Source organism: Vipera berus (assembly GCF_964194415.1).
Source record: "Vipera berus genome assembly, chromosome: 2".
Taxonomy (NCBI): Eukaryota; Metazoa; Chordata; class Lepidosauria; order Squamata; family Viperidae; genus Vipera; species Vipera berus.
The window spans coordinates 89,750,686-89,763,571 of record NC_138203.1 but is presented as its reverse complement, the minus strand read 5'-3'; the positions used below and the strand labels follow the sequence as shown (position 1 = coordinate 89,763,571).

Genomic DNA, 12,886 nt, shown 5'->3' with positions numbered 1-12,886 from the left:
TTTTGGATTCTTTCTGAAGTTGGCAGCTTTCCCCATTTGCTTTTGGGTTTTTTTAGTCAATCCAGAGTTTTCCCACTTTACTGGTTTTCAATTAGAAGAGTTTTACTCCTGACTCTGAAATTGCCCATTATTTACTGATAAGTAAAGAAATATTTATAGTAAGGACAATCATTTAGGTTTTCTTCAAATTACAGCTATCACATCTTACACTAATAAATCAATGGTTAAGGTTCATCAATATTCTTATTATTTTAAAATAAGATTGATTTTACAAAATATATTTTCATGTTTATTGGACAGCTCCGAGATTTTATTAATTTGGCTGTCAATCATTTGTAAAAGGACCGGTTACTTAGGTAGATGATATGGGCTTGTCCACAATAATTCATTTGTTTTAATATCAAGAAATTAATACGTTCATTTACAGCAGATCTCCGCCATCATATGGTCTAAAAAAACTATTCCATGTATTTCTGTTTATTACAATTTGATTTTATTTACTGCTTAAGAGATTGATTTCTCTTCCAAAAGGAAGAGAAGGGGAACCATCATTCAAATGCCTTTATCCTGTAAGGCTAGGTCAGGGGTAGGCAACCTTGGCTCTTTTATGACTCATGGACTTCAACTCCCAGAATTCCTGAGCCAGCATAGCTCAGCTTGGAAACTCTCCCTTTCTCCTCAGCATGGCTGGCTCAGGAATTCTGGGAGTTGAAGTCCATGAGTCATAAAAGAGCCAAGGTTGCCTACCCCTGGGCTAGGTGATTGCATTATAAATATTATTTCATTATTCCCATTGTATGTCTTACTTTCCAGAAGAATTGTTCAGGTTATAATCAGGTTCCTAATCTCTATGACAAACTGTGGTGTCACATGCAGCAGCAGTATAAGGCGCGATGGTGTTTAGTTCTAGTAGCATAGGATTAACGTACACGAATGGACAAAATGTAGTAGATACGTTCATACCTTTATATGAAATATTGTCAGGTGCAAATCACCAGAAGCATTTGTTGAGTTCAAAGCAGAGAAGAGTTTACTAACGCAAGATACTTGCGACAGTAATCTCTTCCCAAGAATTTGGTCAAATATTGGTCAAAGCTTGGGTCAATGAAATTCACCAGAGTTGGGTGTCTTCTGGCTGCACAATGATTCCAAACTGATGACACACTTCACCTTGTGCAGCTCAGCCCACTCACCTACTGATACTAAAGGAGATGACACATTTTATTATAACTTTACTTCAGTGTTTATTTTTTTCATTTCAAAAGAGTTGTACGGTCACCTATCTAATAATATACAATAAGCCCGGGGAGCTTGCAAGGGACAATAAAACATAACATTAAAAAGAGTTCTTAGCGATTCAAAAGACTTCCCTGCACCTGAACATTTACAGTTGCAAGAAAAAGTATGTGAACCCTTTGGGATTACGTGGAGTTTTGCATGAATTGGCCATAAAATGCGCTCTAAACGTCATGTAAGTCACAACAATAGAAAAACACAGTCTGCTTAAAATAATACTACACAAACATTAGCTGTTGTCATGTTTTAATTGAACATAAGATGGAAACATTAACAGTGCAGGGTGGAAAAAGTATGTGAACCTTTGGACTTAATAACTGGTTGACCCTCCTTTGGCAGCAATAACCTCAACCAAACGTTTCCTGTAGTTGCAGATCAGACCTGCACAACGATCTGGAGTAATTTTGGACCACTCCTCTGCACAAAACTGTTTCAGTTTAGCAATATTCTTGGGATGTCTGGTGTGAATCGCTCTCTTAAGGTCATGCCACAGCATTTCAATCGGGTTGAGGTCAGGACTGTGACTGGGCCACTCCAGAAGGCGTATTCTATTCTGTTGAAGCCATTGTTTTGTTGAATTACTTGTATGCTTTGGGTCATTGTCCTGTTGCATCACCCATCCTCTGCGGAGCTTCAGTTGGCGGACAGATGGTCGTACGTTTTCCTGCAAAATGTCCTGATAAACCCTGGAATTCATTTTCCCATCCATGACAATAATCTGTCCAGGCCCTGAGGCAGCAAAGCAGCCCCAAACCATGATGCTCCCTCTGCCATGTTTTAAGGTGCAGATGAGGTTTTGAGGTTGGTGTGCTGTGCCTTTTTTTCTCCACACATAGTGTTGTGTGTTTTTCCCAAACAACTCAATTTTGGTTTCATCTGTCCACAGTATATTTTGCCAGTAGTGCTGTGGAACATCCAGGTGCTCTTTTGCAAACTTCAAACGTGCTGCAATATTTTTTTTGGACAGCAATGGCTTCCTCCGTGGTGTCCTCCCATGTACTCCATTCTTGTTTAATGTTTTCCTTATTGTAGATGTGTCAACAAAAATGTTAACATGTGCCAGAGATTTCTGTAGGTCTTTAGCTGACACTCTAGGATTCTTCTTTACCTCATTAAGCATTATGCGCTGTGCTTTTGCAGTCATTTTTACAGGACGACCATGCCTAGGGAGAGTAGCAACAGTGCTAAACTTTCTCCATTTGTAGACAGTCTGTCTTACCGTGGACACATGAACATCAAGGCTTTTGGAGATACTTTTGTAGCCCTTTCCAGCTTCATGCAAGTCAACAATTCTTGATCTTAGGTCTTCTGAAAGCTCTTTTCTGCGAGGCATGGTTCACATCAGACAGTGCTTCTTGAGACCAGTAAACCCAAAACAGGTGTGTGTTTTTAAAGGGCAGGACAGCTGTCAGCAACACATCCAACATCATCACACTGGTTGGAGTCAAGGTTGGCTCACTCCTGGCTCCAATTAGCTCTTGGAGAAGTCATTAGGCTAGGGGTTCACATACTTTTTCCACCCTGCACTGTGAATGTTTCCATCTTATGTTCAATTAAAACATGACAACAGCTAATGTTTGTGTAGTATTATTTTAAGCAGACTGTGTTTTTCTATTGTTGTGACTTACATGACGTTTAGAGCGCATTTTATGGCCAATTCATGCAAAACTCCACGTAATCCCAAAGGGTTCACATACTTTTTCTTGCAACTGTACATTGACCAGGTTCCAGTCTCACTTTAGCCAATGTTTGGGGGAACAGTCAGCTCTTTAGTGTCCTTCTGGAAATGTAGAAGGATATGGGGCAGCGGCCTTTCAGTGGAAAGTATTCCATATGATACTCTCATTCAATGTGCCCCTCAGTATCAAAGTATTCTCATCAGTCAAACGTTCCCATCTTTCAAAGACAATTTATCTTTGATTTATCTTTAATAGCATATGGATGAACGATCATACAAGCAGGCCTAATATGCCGTTCAAGATATAATTATTAAGCAAGACAATATACGAAGTTGCTAGCAGATTAAGAATCTTGTTAAGGAATCTGCGTAGTATATTTGTTACCAAGGTAACAAATACAGTATGATTGTTGACATACAAATGAGTTTATTAAGTAATGCTGATTTTCTTATACTAGCCTCCTACATACACAGATGCATATATATATATATTTAAAGGTCAAGGCAGTTATAAGCAGTTGTTGCTCCAAAGTAATTTAAAACATTTGACACTAAAAAAGTATTTTAAAGAAACAACTGAGGGTAGTCTACCTAATTAGCAGCTTTACCAACGTGATATCTTACAGATGTGTTAGGACTACAATTCCCAGACAAGGAAATCATACAACAAATTGGATAGCTACCATCGTCAATTTTGTAGAGCTTTCCATTTAATGTAAAATCAATAGACCCAGTTCAATAAAATTAAGCTCCTTTTAAGTCCCACTAATTTCAGTAACCAGATATACACTAGGCAATATCTTTATTAGGCCTAACTAAAAGTATAAAAATGTTCAGATTTTCTCTGAAAATAGGCAATACACTTCAAAGGCAATTTTTATTTATTTTTATTTTATTTATTTGTATCTCGCCTTTATTGTTTTTACAAATAACGCAAGGAGGCAAATGTACCCAACACACCTTCCTCCTACAATTTTCCCCATAACAACAACTCCGTGAGGTGAGTTGGGCTGAGAGAGAGTGGCTGGCCCAAAGTCATTCATAGGGCTTTCATGGGTAAGGTGGGAATTGAACTCATGGTCTCCCACCTTCTCGCCTGGTGCCTTCCCCAGAAGACCAAAATGAATATAATGAACTATAGACATTAGAGAATATGTTTCAAAAAATATATTTCAAAAAACAAAAGAGAATGAGCAAAATGGTCCAAAGGTTAGCACAGATCTTGGGAATAACTGAACTGCAGCCCTCAAAGTGAAACATTTTGCTTAATAATTATTCGGCTGTGAATTTAAAGTTATTAACTACTTTGAAAATGAAAAAAAAAGATTTTAAAAGAATAAAAGAGTAAAATATAGTTGCAAGTAAGTAAGCATAGAATCTGAAATCTAGTAAAGTTGGTGATATTACTTGTTCCTTTAAGCTGTCCCTGCGACTCATTTGTTGGAATAATAGGTAATGTTTTTAAAGGAAAGGGATTTAGACAAACAGTGGTAGTGCTAACAGTAATAAGGCTAATATCAGTGGAGATTAGCTAGGCAACCTTTCAACATGTACACAAGGAACACAGGCAACATTGTAGATGGGGCCCAATTATCGGCAGCAATTAAACTATTGCAAGCGTTAAAGTAAAAATATTTGTAGCAGAAATGCTATTCTATTTAGCAATAGCAATAGCACTTAGATGTATATACTGCTTCATAGTGCTTAACAGCCATCTTTAAAAGGGTTTACAGAATCAGCATATTGCCCCCAACAATCTAGGTCCTCCTTTTACCGACCTTGGAAGGACGGAAAGCTAAGTCAACCTTGAGCTGGTTAGGATCGAACTCCTGGCAGTGGGCAGAGTTAGCCTGCAATACTGCATTCTAATCACTGTACTACCTTCATAATCGTATTACTGGTACCATTATGCTCACCATTTTTGCAGTAAACTGAACAAATAAAACCAAATGCGAGTATATTGATGCAAATTTGCAAACATAGATACTACAGGAATACTTTAGGGAGGAAAGTAGGACAGATTTAGCCCAATAATAGGAGAGCCTTCATGTAATAAATTCAGTTTTATTGCTGTATGATGAATAAAACAACTGTCAAAAACTGTATCCTGTCTTAAACTACTATGGTTAGAAAAGATATGCTAAGGCATCAGATTTCTATCACTTAATTAAGATTCATTGCATTACTCCTTTGAAGAATCCAATTAAAGTAACATCAAGAGGAATTTTATAGCAAACCTTAACAAAGTACGTTTGATAGTCACCACAAATGGGAGCAAAGCCAAATAATCCTTTCAATAACACATGACAATATATTTAAAAGCAATATTGTATACATAATGATGTTAAAATGACCCAAACTGCTTTTACTAGCAAATATGCACTTACAACAAAAACCCAAATTGTAATTTAAAAAATGTAAGACAGCCACCCCAATTAAGTGAGAATTAATGCATGTTCTACTTATTTTTAAATCTTAACTATAATTTATAAAGTGAAAGTCCTATAAACCAGGGGTCCCCAACCTGTGGGCTGCAGCCAACTATTTGCAACACGTGCATTTTGACTCATGTGAGCAGTGTTTTACAGCATTCTCTGAGGGGTTTACAGAGTCAGCATATTGCCCCCCAAAATCTGGGTGCTCCTTTTACCGACCTCCGAATGGTGGAAGGCTGAGTCAATCTTGAGCCAGTCAGGATCAAACTCCTGGCTGTGGGCAGAGTTAGCCTGCAATATTGCATTGTAATCACCATGGGTCAATAGAAGGCCATGTTTAATACAAAAAATTGTCTAAGGTTGGTAAGTCTGAGAAATAGTAACTGTCAAAGGTCATCCAATTAATTTTATGAAAATTGGAACATAGACCTTTTTGTTGTAATCTAACATTCAAATGAAGAATAGTTTTGCAGATTTTATTAAGACAAACCCCTATATTAAAGACTTGGAAACTGGCCAATAAAGATGCAGAGAGATTCAGGAACTTAACAGACTAGTTACTATAGCATCTTTTCCGGGTAAATCACTATAAAGCAATATAAAAGTTAACATCATTAAACATATAGAAGAGCAGATCTTACTGAAAAAGAGCCAACAGATTCATTAAGGCCAACTCTTCTTTTACCTTGAGGCTTATTCAGGTTTTGGGGTTTTTAAGCATCACTAGAAAGGCCTGATAATTTACTCCTTGTCTTCATCTTCTTGGCTTTGTTTCAACCCCAGGCCATAATTCATGCAATTTTATCCTTCTGTTATCCATGCTGAGAAACATTAGCTTCTCATAAAATAGTAAAGGCAGTCTGAACAATGATGTTGATGCCAGCAGTCTTACTATTGCCACAGTAAGATCTGAATTATGCTAAGAATTGCTTCTGTGAAAAATTTCTAAAAGTTTCTAGATCAAAATAGTATCACAAGTTAAAACAAATCATTTACTGAAATTTCTGAACCCAGTCTTCAGATCTTCACTGGGTTGCTAACTGACAACCAGCCATAATTCAAGCTGTTGGTACAAAAACTTTTAAAATCTCAAACAACGTAGGATTTAGCTATCAAGAATATTGTCTTTCCTGAATGAACCTCTTAATATTTGTAAGCAAGACCCTTTTCATGGTGCCTACTGCTTTCAAAACCTTGTCTTTCTGGCCTGTGGAAAAGTCTTATCTTGCATGTTGCTTCCAGACTATGCAATGGTCCTTTTGGACCTCCTTTAGCCTCCACTTTCCTAATATTTGTAAAATCTGCATATAGGCTAAATTTAGTTGGCAACTGAATTGGTCAGTTGATTAGCTAATTCATTTTAATTATTGAGAATTGAGGCCTTTGAACTATGGTGCTGGAGAAGACTCCTGCGAGTCCCTTGGACTGCCAGGCGATCAAACCGGTCAGTCCTAGAGGAGATCAACCCTGACTACTCTTTAGAAGGCCAGATCCTGAAGCTGAAACTCAAATACTTTGGCCACCTAATGAGAAGGAAGGACTCACTGGAGAAGAGCCTAATGCTGGGAAAGGTTGAGGGCAAGAGAAGAAAGGGACAACAGAGAATGAGGTGGCTGGAGCTTAAATGGACTCCAGGCGTGAGCTTAAATGGACTCCAGAAGATGGCATGTAGGCATGTAGGCATGTAGGCGTGAGCTTAAATGGACTCCAGAAGATGGCAGAGGACAGGAAGGCCTGGAGGAACGTTGTCCATAGGGTCGCGATGGGTCGGACATGACTTTGCAACTAACAACAACAACAATAATTAATAATTAATTAATAATATATTATGTTAATATATGTTTCTAACTTTTTGTAATGTTTTGGGTATTTTATTTTGTCAGTCAATGAAAAGCAAGCTGTAAATAATCCAAGTAAGTAAGTATTTCAGTGTCAACAAACAAGTGAATAAGACAAAGCTGGTTGAAATGCCAACTTTTAGAAGATTTTGAGAAACACCCTTTTTTCAGCAAAGTTAGCAATCTTTGGGTAAGAGAAGTAATCTCGTTACTGGTGAGTTTTAGAACAGGAAGCAGGGATTCATTTTAAAAATAAATGATAAACTGTTACAATGAAAGGGCATAAACAATGGGGTCTCCCAAGGACCTGTATCAGGAAAAGTCTTCTCAAATGATCTGAAGTAAGAGGTAAACACTGACAGAACCAAGCATGCCTTTTTTTTTATTAAAGAGTTTTACAAAAAAAATTTTACAAAACATATTGGAACCAAGAGTAATTTATGTTTTCTTGTTTTAACTCATCTAATGATTTAAGTTGCCAATTATTCCCTTCCAATCTAAGTAATTCCTTATAGGAAAACATATCCAAACTCACTCCCATAGATACACCTTCTTATCGCGTGTCCAGGAATTCCCCAAATCGGTATTTTATAATTTAACTTATAATAATACTTTTTCCAGACACGCAGCAAAGCACTTCTAAGAATATGAGATTTAAAAGCCCTGTCTACCTTTTTATCATAAAGCAAATATGCATGCCATCCATATACCAAATCCCAACCCTCAAGGTGGAGTATTCTTTTATTAGTTAAATTAAGCCAATCGCTAACCCATGTCATGACCACCGCATCATAATACAATTTCAAGTTAGGCACCTTGAGTCCCCCTCTTTCCCTAGCATCTTGCAGAATCTTAAATTTAACTCTTGGTTTCTTCCCCGCCCAGATAAATTTATTAATACCCTTCTGCCATTCATCAAAGTTGGCATCAGAACCAAGCATGCTGATGATATCAAATTCTTTAGAGTGGATGAAATAAAAACTATAACAAGAGCTTTAATTTAACTTTCCTATATTGGGAAAGAACCATTAAAATGGCATGAGAATGTAATGCAAGCACCCTATGAACAGATAGAATGTAAACTAGGTATGGGCACACACAAAATACTGTATACAAGTGAAGACCTGAGAAAAAGCGCATAGAAACCTGATAACCCTAAAATACAATGATAGTTCAATGTTCTGTAAGAAAAAATGAAATATTTGTTGAGTGGTTTAACACAAAATATAATAAATAGGAAGGGGAAAGATGTTTAAAATTAAACATGGTATGGAAGAAAGTAAATAGACTATTTCTATAATAGGAACATCTGGCGTCACATGGTAAAGCTGAATGTGAAATTCAGATCAAAATATTTGCTAATGTCCATAAATAGACTGGAAAATAGACTGATTTATGGGCTATTAAAGACCGCTATTCACAATAGCTACATTTAGTATGCCTCTTGGTGCCTCTCCATATCAGTTGTTGAGCAATACAAGTAGACTTCAATTTACAACAGTTCATTGAGTGACCTTTCCAAGTTACAATGTCACTGAAAAAAATGACTTATCACTATTTTTCCACACTTATGACCGTTGCAACATCTCCATGTTCATGTGATTAAGATATGGATCCTTGGCAACTGGTTCATATTTATGACATTTCAAGTGTCTTGGGATCATGTGATCCCCTTTGCAACCTTCTGACAAGTAAAGCCAATGGGGAAGCCAGATTCACTTAACAACTGTGGGTTTTTTTAATCCCATTTATATCCCGCCCTTCTCTGAAGACTCGGGGCAGCTTACAATCTAAAGCACAAATCAATGTGCTTAGCAATAGCCTTCATTCTATGTATATGCCTGACTTATTAATAAGTCAGCTTATTGCCCCCAACAATCTGGGTCCTCATTTTACCTACCTCGGAAGGATGGAAGGCTGAGTCAACTTTGAGCCTGGTGGGACTCGAACCTGCACTAATTGCAGGCAGCTGGTGTTACTTAAGGAGGCATTAGCCCACTGCTCCACCAAGGCTCTTGTTACTACCTTAAGAACTGAAAGTGATTCACTTAACAACTGCCTCACTTAGCAAGATAAATTTTGGGCTCAATTGTGGTTGCAAGTCAAGGACTACCTGTATGGGCTGGAAGTTGTAACTGAACTCTTGTCCAGCTTTTGGGCTTTCTATAGGTACCTGGATGATTGCTAAGAACAGACCATTGTTGTACATAAGTATTGGTTTGATTCAGCATGAATCTTATATTAATATAGGTTTATGGGAAACTTATGAACAAGCATTAAATAGCACCTAGGATTTTAATCCAATAGACTCAATAGAACTACCAAGAAGTAAATAAGAATCTTTTTTTCTCTCTTTCTGATAAGGTACTATATTGACAGCAATATTTAACTCAGATAGTATAATTTATACAAATATCAATAAAAACATGAAACATTAATTCACACACATTATAATTAATTCATCAACACAATAATAGGTTCACTTAATAGGATGGATGATAGGTGCTGAATGCAGTGTGGGAGAAAAAAGATGACTTCAGAGTTAATGAATGTGACTGGAATACGCAGATCCTGAATATGAAATATGAAAATTCTGTTCATAGGCTCTCTTAATAAACTGTAAGAGAATCTAAACTATCATACTGAAAACCATGCATCGTTAGCAATTGCCATTATACAAACTACTGTTCTGATTTTAAAAAAAAAATTATTAACAGTAGGGGGGAAAAAAGAACAAAAATGTTGGGATAAAGAATCCTATTTTGGAGTCACCTCTGTGTAACAAAGGTTTCCATGCTTACCATGACTTGAATCTCACCTTTAATTCATTCTGAAAAAACAATTGGCATTTCTGCATTCTTGAGGGATGAATACACATACTGTGCACTTTTCATTTTTGTTGCCAGAAAAGCAGGCAAGGACAAAAAAAATAAACTTCTTTTCAAGTTTCTGGATCTCTGTCTATATATGAATATCCAGAAATAAGGGTACTGAATTCAGTGTGATCAACTGGGTTGAAATAAGCATGAATAGAATATCAGTTTAAATAATTTGGAGGGCTGTAATGAATGAATATGCCACCAGACATCAGTTCCTGTGCACAAGATTACCAAACAACAAATACTTCCACCTTCTCCTTTTTTTCTACTATTAAAAACAATAATTGTTGAATTTGTGTGTCAGAATTTCCAGCAGCTAGACTAGAGAAATTCGCCCTCCTTTTAAACTCTGATGACCTAGATCCTTCACTTAACAAAGCAGAAAGCTTTTCCTTGTAACTCTTTTATCCACCCTCTCCCATTTCTTTTTCTTCCTCTCACCGTCTTTCCTTTTAAAGTCAAACTAAAGAAAAACTTTCTGCGGAGTAAAATTCCAGGAATCAGACACCGGGGTCTTGTGTTTCGTTGCAAAAATTGTCATAGAAAGAAAGAAGGGAATCTCTATCCAAGTATCTTCCAGCTTGCTGTCCCAGTATACAATATAAAACTTTCCCCTATCATATCACCTGGCCTTAACCAAACAAATGCATCCAGAAAATTTAACCCTAAGATCGTTTACCTGGCTGAGAATTTCAATAAACCCAATTGGATTTTCTGTTGGGCAACTGTAGGTGGGATCAGGCTCTTTGGAACTAGTGTTAAAATGCCTGCCCTGCCACATTTACCAGCTCCATTATGTGCATATGCAGTATGCCTGTGCCTTGGCTACAAACACACACAGTTGGCTATATTAGTTGTATACTTACCTTGTTACAGGTACACCTGTCCCTAGATAGCCTCAGTCTTTTTCTCACTTCCCGCATGAAGCAACTACCCTACGCTTCCTTCTTGGACATACACCAACCTCTCCATTCCACCAAATCGTCATTTTTGTACCAAAGACCTACTTTTTTCATCACCCAAAGCATCCTTCCTTCCATTTCCTCGCCCACCCCCACACCCCCCACAAGCGGACAGGCAGGTCCAAATCCAGCCCTACCCTTCTCCAGACAGGCACCGACTGTGAATCACCACCACAAAAGATGCCTCCCTTTCTTCAATCAGCTGTCTTCAATCCGGCCAGAGAAGGAAGAAAAGGAGAGGGAAAAAAAAGGGCTGCAGCTCATTCCTTTCATGCTCTAATAAACTTACATATGCCAGCGCACACAGAGACACACGCAAGCAAAACAAACTCTGATTATTATTATTATTATTTTTAAAAAAGTATTCAGTAAGTGCGGGGTGCAGCTCTGCCAGCTTCTTCCATTGGCCCTTCTCTAGGTGAAAGAGTTGGGGTTTCTTTTACCGAAAAAAAGGGGGGGAAGCCTCTTACCTATATTCCCTCCACCTATTCTACAACAGCCCCATTTCTCTTCCTTTCACCGCCCCCAAAGGAGAGGACAAGCCGTTACCTCCACTCGCGAGCGATTCACCCCGTCTTGCAAGAGCTGCCTTCCCACCCAGAGAGCCAGACTTTCTTTCTTATCCCCAATCAGGTGCCCTAAGTTCCCCAGAAGCTGCTCCCCCCTCTTCCGCCAGGGCTCCCCGAGACCTTGGCCACCTCGCCGCTCCCGCCCTCCCGCTCCCCGCAGGGCTGAGATCCACCTACCTGCACGTGCCCGTCCATGGGAATGTGGTGCACGGGTCCCCGCGTGATATTTGAGGGAGGGACGGGGGAGAGGGAGGAGGAGGAGGAGGAGGAGGAAAGAGGAGACCGTGCTCTATTGGCGATATTGAATGGCCAGCTTCTTCTAAATCGGAGGTTGTTTAGGCTGGGAGGAAAAGAGCCTTGTAGCCGGACGAGCGCGGATTTCAGCCCCGCTCACCGGCAGCTCCTCCGCCTTCCTCCCCCCCCCTCCCTCCCGCGTGTGTTTGTGTGCGTGTTCGCCGACAGATCCCCGCCTCCTTTCTCGGCGATATTATTAAAGGCTGGGTAAGACACCGGGGAGAGAGCCCGTATCAGCTACCGGAAATCGAAGCCCTGGCCATAAATATACCACAGGAAGTACCACATGCACTCCCCCTCGTCTCTCCCTGCCTCCCCCCCCCATTGTTACTTGCTTAGCCAATCTTTGCCGGCACCTCCCACGGCCCCAACACACACACACACACACACACACACACAATACACGCGCGCGCGCGCGCGCACACACACTTCTACGCGTACACAGGGGAAGGCGCGGTTGTGTGATCAACCGGTGCCCTCTGCCTCCTCGATCCGCAGGGATACTCGCGCGACCCGCGATTAAGGCACGAATAAAAGGCTCCCTCGCCGCTATTAAGACAGTCCTGGCGAGCCAGTCCCAAACTCTCGTGAAGAAAAGCTTTCCCTGGTCCAATGAAGAGCAAAGGTGCGACCGCGTCAGATCATGCCCGATCAGTACAATACAGCATAATGCCACGTCTGTGATATGAATGTGACTCGAAAGGAAGGAAGGAAGGAAGGAAGGGAAAGAAAGAAAGAAAAAGAAAGAAAGAAAGAAAGAAAGAAAGAAAGAAAGAAAGAAAGAAAGAAAGGGAGAGGTGAGAGGAAGGAAGGAAGGAAGGAGAAAGAATGAAAAAAGGAAGGAAAAAGAAAGAAAGAAAGAAAGCCTCGGATAGGAAAGCAGAGAGGGTATTTCAAAGCTTTTAAAGAAATTCACAGGAGGAAAAAGTGCTGGA

The 12,886-nt window shown here is 39.3% G+C and overlaps 1 protein-coding gene across 1 annotated transcript in view; it reads right to left on the bottom strand.

Moving 5' to 3' along the window:
* The window catches only part of KIAA1958, a 67,919-nt gene extending 55,849 nt beyond the window's left edge, over positions 1-12,070 (bottom strand). Inside the window, exon 1 of the mRNA XM_081317870.1 lies at positions 11,835-12,070. The gene's annotated coding sequence lies outside the window, so the exon portion shown is untranslated. The remainder of the gene's footprint in view (positions 1-11,834) is intronic.
* Between the last annotated feature and the right edge of the window lie 816 nt (positions 12,071-12,886).